We start from the raw sequence: 13,750 nt of genomic DNA, 5'->3' as shown, positions 1-13,750 counted from the left end.
TATATTTTCCTCTCAATTTTATTATAAACCTAAAATTACTCTAAAAAATAAGGTCTTTTAAAAAATACTTACATTAAATGAATAACACCACTGCAACATACGAATTGGGCACATTCTAAAATTTCATCTTTTAAATGATGGAAGGTATACAAACAATTCTAAGCAGTATTAAGGCACTGAAGTTAATATTAATAACCAATATATTAAGTACTTAATACATGGCAGTCCCTGTGATGAACACTTTAAATCAATTATCTCACTTGATCCTCGTGGGAATTCTATAAAGAAGGAGCTACTACTATCTCAGTTCCATATAGGAGAAAACTGGATCTCAGAAACCTTATGCAACTTAATCACAAAGGCAGAAAATGCTACTATGCTCTGGTAAGGATTCAGTAGTTTCCAGAGGCCTAAACACTAATAATACTAAGAAGTCAACTATAAGCTTCCTGAAAAAAAAAAATAAAAATAAAAATAAAAATTATCAAGTTCTACCTTGTAATCAGGAAAACATATTTTCTTCCTTTCTCCTTACTTGCCAGTCACTGCTGTCAGGGTTTGGTCTCCTCAAAGTTGGCAGGGACTCCTGTTGTTTAATAAGAAGCAGGAAGGAGTTAGAGGCTGAGAATTTAGGAGATACAGACTTTGGCTGATGTAAACCCTCAGTCATTCTCATGTCCTGAGCATCCTTTTCTTCATTTACTCTAAAATTTCCCTTTCTGCTTTCTTATCCAAATATACCACTTGCTATTTAGAAATAAAATTTTCCTCCTTTCCTAATTCACTGTAGAATAGCTATAAATACATAGATTTTCTAATCTGTCTTTTAACCTCCAAGATTTTGGAAATTTTCTTAGAGCTTAGTAATAACAGGGGGAAGTGAAATAATTGTGTTTTAAAGGTGAAAAGATTCTCCTGCAAGGAGCCTAGCAGTAATGTGTGCCCATGGCATTTACTGGAGTGTAAATGTGTTAAGCTACCCCACCTTGTATGATCATATTTAATTTTGAGCGTTTCTCAAGTGTATGAATTTCAAAAACATCAATAATTTAGAACTTTAATCCCTGAGTGAAATAAAGTGTAAAATATCCTCTAATGATAAATCTTTGCCTGATACACAAGAGAACACTGATTCACAAGAGTCCTTGTACTGTTCACTTCCTGAATTGGATGTTATGTTGAGCATCCTTTACCAGTCATAAATGTAAAGCATTCATCAAATTTGATAAATGTGACCTCACCTAACTGCTTTAGTGCATTTATTATTATTTTTGATATAGATATAATTTTGAAACGGCCTTTGCATTTTAGCGAAGAGAAAATGTTTTGTTTTGTTTTGTTTTTTACTATATAGACTATTAAGAGTGATCTTTTGCATGTTGGAACTTCTAGACATTTTTTTTTGCACTTTTTCCCAAAAAACAGTATACCTTTTGACTTAAAGCAAATATTTACCTTGTGGCCAATTAAATAAGATAAATAATGGGAATATTATTCACATTTAACATGAATAGTGATATATTTAGATTCATAGATATCATCTGTATTTTCCATTTTTTCTTTGTTTCTATTTTCCCTATTTCTCTGTGGCATGTTTTTTTTTTTTTTTAAAGATTTTTTATTTATTTATTTGAGAGAGACAGAATGAGAGAGAGCAAGCACATGAGAGGGGGAGGGTCAGAGGGAGAAGCAGACTCCCTGCCGAGCAGGGAGCCCGATGCGGGACTCGATCCAGGGACTCCAGGATCATGACCTGAGCCGAAGGCAGTCGCTTAACCAACTGAGCCACCCAGGCGCCCCTGTGGCATGGTTTTAATTGAGAAATTTGTATATTCCATTTTATCTCCTACTGTAGCATATCATCTTTTATTCATTTTTAGTGATTGCTCTATTGTTTACAACTTCCAGGGTACATGGGTTGGCTTAGCAGGTTAAATGTCCAGCTCTTGATTTTGGCTCAGGTCATGATCTCAGGGTCCTAAGATCCAGCCCTGCATTGGGCTCTGAGCTCAGAAGGGAGCCTGCTTGAACTTCTCTCTCTCCCTCCCCCTCCACGCCTCCCCCCTGGCCCCCACGCTCTCTCTCAAATAAATAAATCATTTAAAAAAATGTTTTTAGTCCATTTCCAATTAACGCAATTTTGCCTCATGTTTAGTACAGCTCCCTTATCAAAAAGAGTATTCCCAATTCCTCTTTCATGTCACTTGTTATACTTCTGTTATTCATTTTATTTTATGTGATATAATGGCCTAGTACATTGTTACCATTATGCTCTAAACAAACAGTTATCTTTTTAGATCAATAATGAGTAAGAAAAATAAATGATTTTGTCTTCCTTTTATTGATTCCTTCTGAGACACTCTTTCTTATGTAGATCCAAGTTTCTGAGCTAGCCTCATTTCCTTCTGCTTGAAAACTTTCTATTAACACTACTTTCAGGGTAGGTCTGCCAGCAAAGAATTCCCTTGGTTTATTTTCTGTCTGACAAAGTGTTTATTTCTCCTTCACTTTTAAAGTATAATTTTGCTGGATACAGAATTCCAGGATGATGGTTTTGTTCTTTTGATACTTTAAATATTTCACTCCACTCTCTTTTTTGCTTCCTTGTTTTGTGAAGAGAAGCTCAGTGTAATTACTATTCCTGCTTTTCTATAAGTAAGGTTTCCCCCTCCCCCAACTTTGTCTGGTTTCTTTTAATATTTCTCTTTGTTTGATTTTCTGCAGTTTAATGTGATATGCTTAGGTGCAGAGTTTGATATTTATCTGCTTTAGTGTTGTCTGACTTGCTGCATTTGTGGTTTGTGTCTAGCATTAATTTTGGAATATTCTCTGCAATTACTACTTCAAATATTTCTTCTGTTCTATTATGTTCCTTATCCTTCTGATATTCCAGTTATGAATGTTACATTTTGAAAATGTCCCACAGTGTTGGATATTCTGAGTTTTTTTCCTCACTTTTTTCCTTATTACACTTCATTTGTGGAGTTTCCATTGACATATCTTCAAGTTCACTGATTTTCTTTTCAGCTGTGTTCACTCTACCAATGAGCCCATCAAAAATATCTTTTATTTTTGTTACAATGCTTTTTATTTCTAGCATTTTCTTGTTGTTTTTTTTTTTGAGTTTCAATCTCTGTTATTTTTCCCATCTGTTCTTACACACATTGTCTCCTTTTTCTTTTTTTTCCACCAGAACATTTAACCATCAGTATTTCTCCTGTGTACAGCTTTTGAAGTCCTAACCCCTTTTGACTACAATTTTTCTCCCTTGGTGAGACATGAAAGCTGGAAGGCCTGAAGTAAGGAGGGATTACCTTCCATGAGCCGTGATAAAACTGCCAAAATTCTTTCCCATAGAATTTAAGCCTCTCTTATCTGAGTGCCTGATGGGGCTCCTGGAGGTAAATCTCACAAAAATTATGGGGCTTCCTTAAAACTATAATCCCAGGATTTTTTCACACAGTCGGCCTCTATCAGTTTATCAAAGTGTCAATTAGGTATGCCTACCAGTTTATGTCTCTAGAAGCTTTTGTTCTATCTAAGCACATCTTAGTTTTATCTCTCTGAATGTCCCTTCCCTTCCAATTTTTGGTGATGGTTTTTTCTGTGTCTTTAGTTTCCTGACAGGTCCAAAAAAAAAAAAAAAGAAAAGAAAAGAAAAGCTGTAGATTTTTCAGTTTTTCCAGCTTTTTCTTATAGTAAGACCATGAGTGACCACTACCTGTTTACATGTTAGAGCTGAAATCAGAAGTCCCTGCTAATATTTTTAATGACTTTTAACACTATAAAGCCTATGCATTGTAATTACATCTTTCTAATAAACTACCTCCTGTAGCACCATGTCCTGTAATAGACAATACATTTTTACTAGATAATTCAGATCATAAATTATTGCCTCATGGGTTAAATTTAATCTCCTATTGCTTGATGCTTCTGGTAATATCTAAAGTATTGGCCCAGCACTTTTTTCATAAACTTAGACCAAGAGGTAGAGGTAACAGAAAATATTATACATCATCTATTTTTCCATGTAGTATACAACCAATACAGAATACAAGAAACTCTAGAGAGTCTCATTTTGCAAGTGGATCAACACTTTTGATATAAGCATGCACACATCCATATATACATATATGTATTATATATGCATGTATATATACATATATATGATATTATATATGTATTTTGATACACAAATATGATACACACACATATATATAGTTATTATTTTTCTTGTACGTTAATGAAAGATCCTGAGGTACATTCACCTTGTGATTTACCTCCTGAATTTTCTGGACAGTTTATTAAAATTTTGATTCTGGAAAACCAATAGGGAATCTATTTTGAGGTCCACTTTTCTTCAATTATTTTGTCTTACCTTGTAGACTGTGGCTCAAGTTATAATTCTCTGCAAAGTGATATGAAGTTTTCCCTTCTCACTTTTCATGAAGCAAATAGCTGGCTATAATTGCTGCCTATTTATTCTACTTTTCAGCCTGGACACACAAGATACTGTAATCTCATCAATGTCACTAGAGTAGTGGAATTAATCCCTTAACTGATCAAAACCATCTTGTCTCCCTTTTTATTCTTTTATTTTTTCTCCTCATCTCTCTTGTTCATAGAGTTGCTTTCCTTCATTATTTCCAAATTCAGTTAATTTTTTTACCTATGTTTCTGTCTCCCAGAATTTCCTTATAGAATGATAACATCAAGCATACATTATTCTTTAATATTCTAAACAATAGCAAATATTAAATAAACAAGGAGAAACTGAGGAAAGATAAAGTGATTAAAAAACAGAAAAGTTGGGAAAGGTAACTATAAATCTTGTACAAAAAATTACATTTAAATGAGAATTTTTCTATTTCCTGGAGTATTAATAATACACACACACACACATACACACATACACATATATAACTATTATTAGAGGCAGCATTTTCTCATGTTTCACTCTTTGGTCTTTTCACTTAGTACTTTCTCCTGATATAATGTCACCATTATTCACAACTTTGAATACCATTTAGGAATCATTATCCAAAGAATATACACCAAGAATACAGTTTGATATAATTTGAGTACCAGACATTATAACAGCCTAATTGATCCTATGTGGATACTTCATAAGCATGTTCAACTCAAAAATGTTAAAAACTGAATTTATCACCATTCTCTAATCAAGGGAAAAAGTACAAAACCATGTATTTTTTACAATACAAGAAAGAAACAGAAAGAAAGAAAAATGGATAGGAAAGAAAGAAAAGGAAGGAAGGAAGAAAAAGAAAGAAAGAAAGAAAAGAAAGAAAGAAAGAAAGAAAGAAAGAAAGAAAGAAAGAAAGAAAGAGAGAGAGAGAGAAAGAAAGAAAAAGAAAGAAAGAAAGAAAGAAAAAGAAAAAGAAAGAAAGAAAAAGAAGAAAGAAAAAGAAAAAGAAAGAAAGAAAAAAAAAAGAAAGAAAAAGAAAGAAAGAAAAAGAAAAAGAAAAAGAAAGAAAGAAAGAAAGAAAGAAAGAAAGAAAGAAAGAAAGAAAGAAAGAAAGAAAGAAAGAAAGAAAAAGAAAAGAAAGGAAAAAGAAAGAGAGGGGTACCTGGGTGGCTCAGTCAGTTAAGTGGCTGCCTTCAGCTCAGTTCATGATCCCGGGGTCCTGGGATCGAGCCCCACATCCGGCTCACTGCTCAGTGGAGAGCCTGCTTCTCGCTCTTACTCTGCCTGCAGCTCTGCCTACTTGTGCTCTCTCTCCATCTATCTGTCGAATAAATAAATAAAGTCTTAAAGAGAGAAAGAAAGAAAGAGAGAGAGAGAGAGGGAGGGAGGGAGGAAGGAAGGAAGGAAACAAATATTCTAATACTCTGGATAGTGAATTATTCATCCAACTTCACAAGGCAGAAATCTCTAAGTTTTTCTTGAGTCCTTTCTCCCAAACCTCCATATCTGACCAGCCACTATGCTTTATAGACTGGATTTCTAAATAAATCTCAACTTCATTCCATCTCTATTATCTCTGCTCTACAGTAAACTTCCATCATATCTTGTCTAAAGAATCTCCAGTAGTAGCTCATTGTTCTTTACCTAAATCCAAACCTTGTAACTTAGACATGAAGAACCAGAAGAATCTAAATATTATCAACTTTGTGCCACTCATATTATACCATTTTCTCCTTTGCTTTCTTCTTTCTAATCAAATTGCTCTTGTCTTTTTCTTTCAATGACTATGCTAGTTTCTGTATTGTATCCTTCCTAGAAGCCATTCCTTCTTCCAGAATATTCTTCCTCTTTCCTTATTTTAAGACGAAATATTTACAACTTACCTAAAACAACTGCTTCTCAAAAATTTTGCACTGAAATTTTTGTCTTGATCTGCCCCTCATCTCATATTCCAGTATAGCACCCTACTATTATTCATGACAATTGTTTTAAATATTTGACTGTGTAGTTATGTTATACCTGTATTCCCTACTAATACTCCTTTCCAATAGAACAGGGATTATATATTTCTTTTTCACTGGCTTAATATTAGTAAACAGCATAGTCTTGATTCATAGTAGATGCTCTCTTAATATTTGTTAAACAAATAACAGTGATTTTACTAAAAAGCCAAAATAAAAAACATAGTTTGTAATTTACTTTTGCATAGACAATTTCCAACACAAACCAAAATGTAATATGTTCTAGCCAGGATCCTAATAATTAGATATAGAAAGATGAAACTAAGTTACTTAAGAAGGCTATAGAGGGTTTTAAATATGCTAGTAATAGTGAATAAAATAAGTTGCATTTATATGTACAGTCATTAACCAACTATAAAAATTATATTAAGATTTACTTAAGTTTGCACAGGAACATATATGCTGAAAAACCTTGTTATAAAATATAATACATATATACTTTTTGTAACTCAATGCTTCATATTTTATATAATACATGTATACACCATAATATATAAAAAACAAAAGTTAAATAAACTATATACATTAAAATGTCATGTTATTATTATATATTTAATATATTTATATATAAATATGCATCACAATTTATGTTATATGATAATGTAGTTAATAATATGCTTTATAACATACTACTATATGCAAAATACAAAATTTTATTATATAAATAAACATATACATTTAGTAGAACATATATGGAAGATTGAGAGTATATTACATACATTAAACCTATTTTCCCATCTCCATTAGATATGACTTATCCTAATTTTTTTGAACATTTTCTTTATTATTATGGTATGTTAACCACCATACATTACATCATTAGTTGTTTTTTTTTTTTAATATTTTATTTATTTATCTGACAGAGAAAGACACAGCAAGAGAGGGAACACAAGCAGGGGGGTGGGAGAGGGAGAAGCAGGGTTCCTGCCGAGCAGGGAGCCTGATGCGGGGCTCGATCCCAGGACCCTGGGACCATGACCTGAGCTGAAGGCAGCCGCTTAACTGACTGAGCCACCCAGGTGCCCCACATCATTAGTTTTTGATGTAGTGTTCCACGATTCATTGTTTGCATATAACACCCAGTGCTCCATTCAGTATGTGCCCTCTTTAATACACATCACCAGGCTAACCCATCCCCCACCCCCTTCCCCTCTAGAACCCTCAGTTTGTTTCTCAGAGTCCATAGTCTCACATGGTTCATCTACCCCTCAGATTTCACTCCCTTCATTCTTCCCACCTCCTATCTTCTTCTTTTTTTTTTTTTAACATATAATATATTATTTGTTTCAGAGGTACAGATCTGTGATTCAACATTCTTGCACAATTCACAGTGCTCACCATAGCACATACCCTCCCCAATGTCTATCACCCAGCCACCACATACCCCCACCCCCCACCACTTCAGCAACCCTCAGTTTGTTTCCTGAGATTAAGAATTCCTCATATCAGTGAGATCATATGATACATGTCTTTCTCTGATTGACTTATTTCGCTCAGCATAATACCCTCCAGTTCCATCCACATCATTGCAAATGGCAAGATTTTGGGTTTTTTGATGGCTGCATAATATTCCATTGTATATATATACCACTTCTTCCTTAGTCATTCATCTGTCGATGGACATCTTGGCTCTTTACGAAGTTTGGCTATTGTGGACAATGCTGCTATAAACATCGGGTTGCATGTACCCCTTCGGATCCCTACATTTGTATTTTTGGGGTAAATACCCAGTAGTGCAATTGCTGGATTGTATGGGAGCTCTATTTTCAACTTTCTGAGGAACATCCGTACTCTTTTCCAGAGTGGCTGCACCAGCTTGCATTCCCACCAACAGTGTAGGAGGTTCCCCTTTCTCTGCATCCCCGCCAACATCTGTCATTTTCCGACTTGTTAATTTTAGCCATTCTGACTGGTGTGAGGTGGTATCTCATTGAGGTTTTGATTTGGATTTCCCTGATGCCGAGTGATGTTGAGCATTTTTCATGTGTCTGTTGGCCATTTGGATGTCTTCTTTGGAAAAATGTCTGTTCATGTCTTCTGCCCATTTCTTGATTGGATTCTTTGTTCTTTTGGTGTTGAGTTTGATGAGTTCTTTATAGATTTTGGATACTAGCCCTTTATCTGATATGTCATTTGCAAATATCTTCTCCCATTCTGTCGGTTGTCTTTTGGTTTTGTAGACTGTTTCTTTTGCTGTGCAAAAGCTTTTTATCTTGATGAAGTCCCAATAGTTCATTTTTGCCCTTGCTTCCCTTGCCTTTGGTGATGTTTCTAGGAAGAAGTTGCTGTGGCTGAGGTCGAAGAGGTTGCTGCCTGTGTTCTCCTTTAGGATTTTGATGGACTCCTGTCTCACATTGAGGTCTTTCAACCATTTGGAGTCTATTTTTGTGTGTGGTGTAAGGAAATGGTCCAGTTTCATTCTTCTGCATGTGGCTGTCCAATTCTCCCAACACCATTTGTTGAAGAGACTGTCTTTTTTCCATTGGACATTCTTTCCTGCTTTGTTGAAGATTAGTTGACCATAGAGTTGAGGGTCCATTTCTGGGCTCTCTATTCTGTTCCATTGATCTGTGTGTCTGTTTTTGTGCAGTACCATACTGCCTTGATGATGAAAGCTTTGTAATAGAGCTGGAAGTCCGGAATTGTGATGCCACCAGCTTTGCTTTTCTTTTTCAACGTTCCTCTGGCTATTCAGGGTCTTTTCTGGTTCCATACAAATTTTAGGATTATTTGTTCCATTTCTTTGAAAAAAGTGGATGGCATTTTGATAGGGATTGCATTGAATGTGTAGATTGCTCTAGGTAGCATTGACATCTTCTCAATATTTGTTCTCCCAATCCATGAGCATGGAACGTTTTTCCATTTCTTTGTGTCTTCCTCAATTTCTTTCATGAGTATTTTATAGTTTTCTGAGTACAGATCCTTTGCCTCTTTGGTTAGATTTATTCCTAGGTATCTTATGGTTTTGGGTGCAATTGTAAATGGGATCGACTCCTTAATTTCCTTTCTTCCGTCTTGTTGGTGTATAGGAATACCAGTGATTTCTGTGCATTGGTTTTATATCCTGCCACTTTACTGAATTCCTGTATGAGTTCTAGCAGTTTTGGGGTGGAGTCTTTTGGGTTATCCACATAAAGTATCATATCATCTGCAAAGAGTGAGAGTTTGACTTCTTTGCTGATTCAGATGCCTTTTATTTCTTTTTGTTGTCTGATTGCTTTGGCCAGGACTTCTAATTCTATGTTGAATAGCAGTTGTGATAGTGGACTTCCCTGCCATGTTCCTGACCTTAGGGGGAAAGCTCTCAGTTTTTCCCCATTGAGAATGATATTCACTGTGGGTTTTTCATAGATGGCTTTTATGATATTGAGGTATGTACCCTCTAGGCCTATACTCTGAAGAGTTTTGATCAAGAAAGGATGTTGTACTTTGTCAAATGCTTTTTCTGCATGTATAGAGAGGATCATATGATTCTTGTTCTTTCTTTTATTAATGTATGTATCATATTGATTGATTTGCAGATGTTGAACCAACCTTGCAGCCCAGGGATAAATCCCACTTGGTCGTGATGAATAATCCTTTTAATGTACTGTTCGATCCTATTGGCTAGTATTTTGGTGAGAATTTTTCCCCCCGTGATCATCAGGGATATTGGTCTGTAATTCTCCTTTTTGATGGGGTCTTTGTCTGGTTTGGGGATCAAGGTAATGGTGGCCTCATAAAACGAGTTTGGAAGGTTTCCTTCCAATTCCTTTTTTTGGAACAATTTGAGAAGAATAGGTATTAATTCTTCTTTAAATGTTTGGTAGAATTCCCCTGGGAAGCCATCTCGCCCTGGGCTTTTTTTGTTGGGAGATTTTTGATTACTGCTTCAATTTCCTTAGTGGTTATAGGTCTGTTCAGGTTTTCTATTTCTTCCTGGTTCAGATTTGGTAGTTGATACATCTCTAGGAATGCATCCGTTTCTTCCAGATTATCTAATTTGCTCGCATATAGTTGCTCATAATATGTTCTTATAGTTGTTTGTATTTCTTTGGTGTTGGTTGTGATCTCTCCTCTTTCATTCATGATATTATTTATTTGGGTCCTTTTCTTTTCTTTTTGATCAGTCTGGCCAGGGCTTCATCAATCTTATTAATTCTTTCATAGAACCAGCTGCTAGTTTTGGTGACCTGGTCTACTGTTCTTTTGGTTTCTATTTCATTGATTTCTGCTCTGATCTTTATTATTTCTCTTCTCCTGCTGGGTTTAGGCTTTATTTGCTGTTCTTTATCCAGTTCCTTTAGGTGTAGGGCTAGGTTGTGTATTTGAGACCTTTCTTGTTTCTTGAGAAAGGCTTGTATTGCTATATAATTTCCTCTTAGGAGCGTCTTTGCTGCATCCCAAAGGTTTTGAACAGTTGTGTTTTCATTTTCATTTGTTTCCATGAATTGTTTTTTACTTCTTCTTTTATTTCCTGGTTGACCCATTCATTTTTTAGTAGGATGCTCTTTGGCCTCCATGTATTTGAGTTCTTTCCAACTTTCCTCTTGTGATTGAGTTCTAGTTTCAAAGCATTGTGGTCTGAAAATATGCAGGGAATGATCCCAATCTTTTGGTACCCATTGAGACCTGATTTGTGACCTAGGATGTGATCTATTCTGGAGAATGTTCCATGGGCACTAAAGAAGAATGTGTATTCTGCTGCTTTGGGATGGAATGTTCCGAATATATCTTTGAAGTCCATTTGGTCCAGTGTGTCATTTAAAGTCTTTATTTCCTTGGTGATCTTTTGTTTAGATGATCTGTCCATTTCAGTGAGGGGAGTGTTAAAGTCCCCCATATTATTGTATTGTTGTCTATGTGCTTTTGTGCTTTTGTTATTAATTGGATTATATAATTGGCTGCTCCCATGTTAGGGGCATAGATATTTATAATTGTTATATCTTCTTGTTGAATAGAGCCTTAAGTATGATATAGTGTCCCTCCTCATCTCTTATTATAGTCTTTGGTATAAAATATAATTTATTTGATATAAGGATTGCCACCCCAGCTTGCTTTTGGTATCCATTAGCATGGTAAATGGTTTTCCAAACCCTCACTTTCAATCTGGAGGTGTCTTTGGGTCTAAAATGAGTCTCTTGCAGACAGCATATCGATGGGTCTTGTTTTTTTATCCAATCTGATAGCCTATGTCTTTTGATTGGGGCATTTAGCCCATTTACATTCAGGGTAACTACTGAAAGATATGAATTTAGTGCCATTGTATTGCCTGTGACGTGACTGTTACTGTATATTGTCTGTGTTCCTTTCTGGTCTATGTTACTTTTAGGCTCTCTCTTTGCTTAGAGAACCACTTTCAGTATTTCTTGTAGGGCTGGTTTCATGTTTTCAAATTCCTTTAGATTTTGTTTGTCCTGGAAGCTTTTTCTCTCTCCTTCTATTTTCAATGACAGCCTAGCTGGATATAGTATTCTTGGCTGCATATTTTTCTCATTTAGTGCTCTGAATATATCCTGCCAGTCCTTTCTGGCCTGCCAGGTCTCTGTGGATAGGTCTGTTGCCAATCTAATGTTTCTACCATTGTAGGTTACAGATCTCTTGTCCTGAGCTGCTTTCAGGATTTTCTCTTTATCTCTGAGACTCATAAGTTTTACTATTAGATGTCGGGGTGTTGACCTATTTGTATTGATTTTGAGAGGGGTTCTCCATGCCTTCTGGATTTTAAGCCCTTTTCCTTCCCCAAATTAGGGAAGTTCTCTGCTATAACTTGCTCCAATATACCTTCTGCCCCTCTCTCTCTTTCTTCTTCTTCTGGGATCCCAATTATTCTAATATTGTTTTGTCTTATGGTATCACTTATCTCTCAAATTCTGCCCTCATGATCCAGTAGTTGTCTATCTCTCTTTTTCTCAGCTTCTTTATTTTCCATCATTTAGTCTTCTATCTCACTAATTCTCTCTTCTGCCTCATTTATCCTAGCATTTAGAGCCTCCATTTTTTATTGCATCTCATTAATAGCCTTTTTGATTTCAACTTGGTTAGATTTTAGTTCTTTTATTTCTCCAAAAAGCGTTTCTCTAATATCTTCCATGCTTTTTTGAAGCCCAGCTAGTATCTTTAAAATCATCATTCTGAACTCTAGTTCCAACATCTTACTAATGTCCATATTGATTAGGTCTCTGGCAGTCGGTAGTGACCCTTATTTTTTGAGGTGATTTTTTCCATCTTCTCATTTTCTCCAGAGGACAACAGATGAATGAGAGAACACAATGCTAACAGGGTAACAATGACCCCAGAAAAATATACACTAAACAAATCAGAAGAGACCTGAAAGCGGGGGAAAAGAAAGGGAAAGAAAGAAAAAGGAAAAAAGGAGAAAAAGAAAAAGATAAAAAAAAAAATGATCATATATGATCTGGCTGGTGCATAGATCAGTGCCACACACTAGATTTTGGGCATATTTTGGTCTGCTAGAAGAAACTGCCTCCCAAAGTTTTAAAGAAAGAAAAACATATATGTACAAAAATAAAGGTAAATACGATGAAGGGATGGAATATGAGTATAAAGATGAATATTATAAAAGATTTTATAAAAGGAATTGATAAGAAGTTGTTTGAAAAAAGAAAGAAGAATTAAAAAAAAAATGGGAGAGAGTGGGGCACCTGGGTGGCTCAGTCATTAAGCGTCTGCCTTCAGCTCAGGTCATGATCCCAGGGTCCTGGGTTCGAGCCCGCATCGGGCTCCCTGCTCAGTGGGGGGCCTGCTTCTCCCTCTCCCACTCCCCCTGCTTGTATTCCCTCTCTTGCTGTGTCTCTCTCTGTTAAATAAATAAATAAAATCTTTAAAAAAAAAAAGGGAGAGAATGTGATCAGGCAGGAGACTGGAACAAAGCCATACACTAGGGATTTAGGGTATATATTGGTCTTTTAGAAGAAATTGTATCCAAACATTTTAAAGAGAGAACACCACCAAAAATAAGGTTAAATACTATGAGGGGATAGAATATGACTCTAAAAGTGAAAAATAAAAAGGATTTTTAAAAAAGGGATTGATAAGATGTTGGTTGAAAAAGGGAAAAAGAAAAATTCAAAAAAAAAAAAAAAGAAGAAAAAGAAAAAAAAGGAAATTAAAAAAAATTAACTTTGAAAGACTAAAGAATCAGGGGGGAAAAAGCCATAAATTCTATGTGCTGTATTCCCCTAGTGCTGGAGTTCTGCCATTCTCATTGATCGGTAAACTTGGTCTTGGCTGGCTGTTCTTGCTGATCTTCTGGGGGAGGGGCCTGTTGCCATGGTTCTCAAATGTCTTTGCCGGAGGCGGA

The 13,750-nt window shown here is 35.5% G+C and overlaps 1 long non-coding RNA gene across 1 annotated transcript in view; it reads right to left on the bottom strand.

Annotated features, from left to right (window-relative positions):
• Positions 1 to 519: 519 nt before the first annotated feature.
• Positions 520 to 13,750, bottom strand: part of LOC116642809 — a 202,687-nt gene continuing 189,456 nt past the window's right edge. The window contains exon 3 of the long non-coding RNA XR_004301384.1: positions 520 to 586. This is a non-coding gene — a long non-coding RNA (uncharacterized LOC116642809). The remainder of the gene's footprint in view (positions 587 to 13,750) is intronic.

Source organism: Phoca vitulina, unplaced genomic scaffold, assembly GCF_004348235.1.
Source record: "Phoca vitulina isolate PV1807 unplaced genomic scaffold, GSC_HSeal_1.0 scaffold24, whole genome shotgun sequence".
NCBI lineage: Eukaryota > Metazoa > Chordata > Mammalia > Carnivora > Phocidae > Phoca > Phoca vitulina.
The sequence above is the reverse complement of the archived record's forward strand: the minus strand, read 5'-3'. Positions and strand labels throughout refer to the sequence as shown.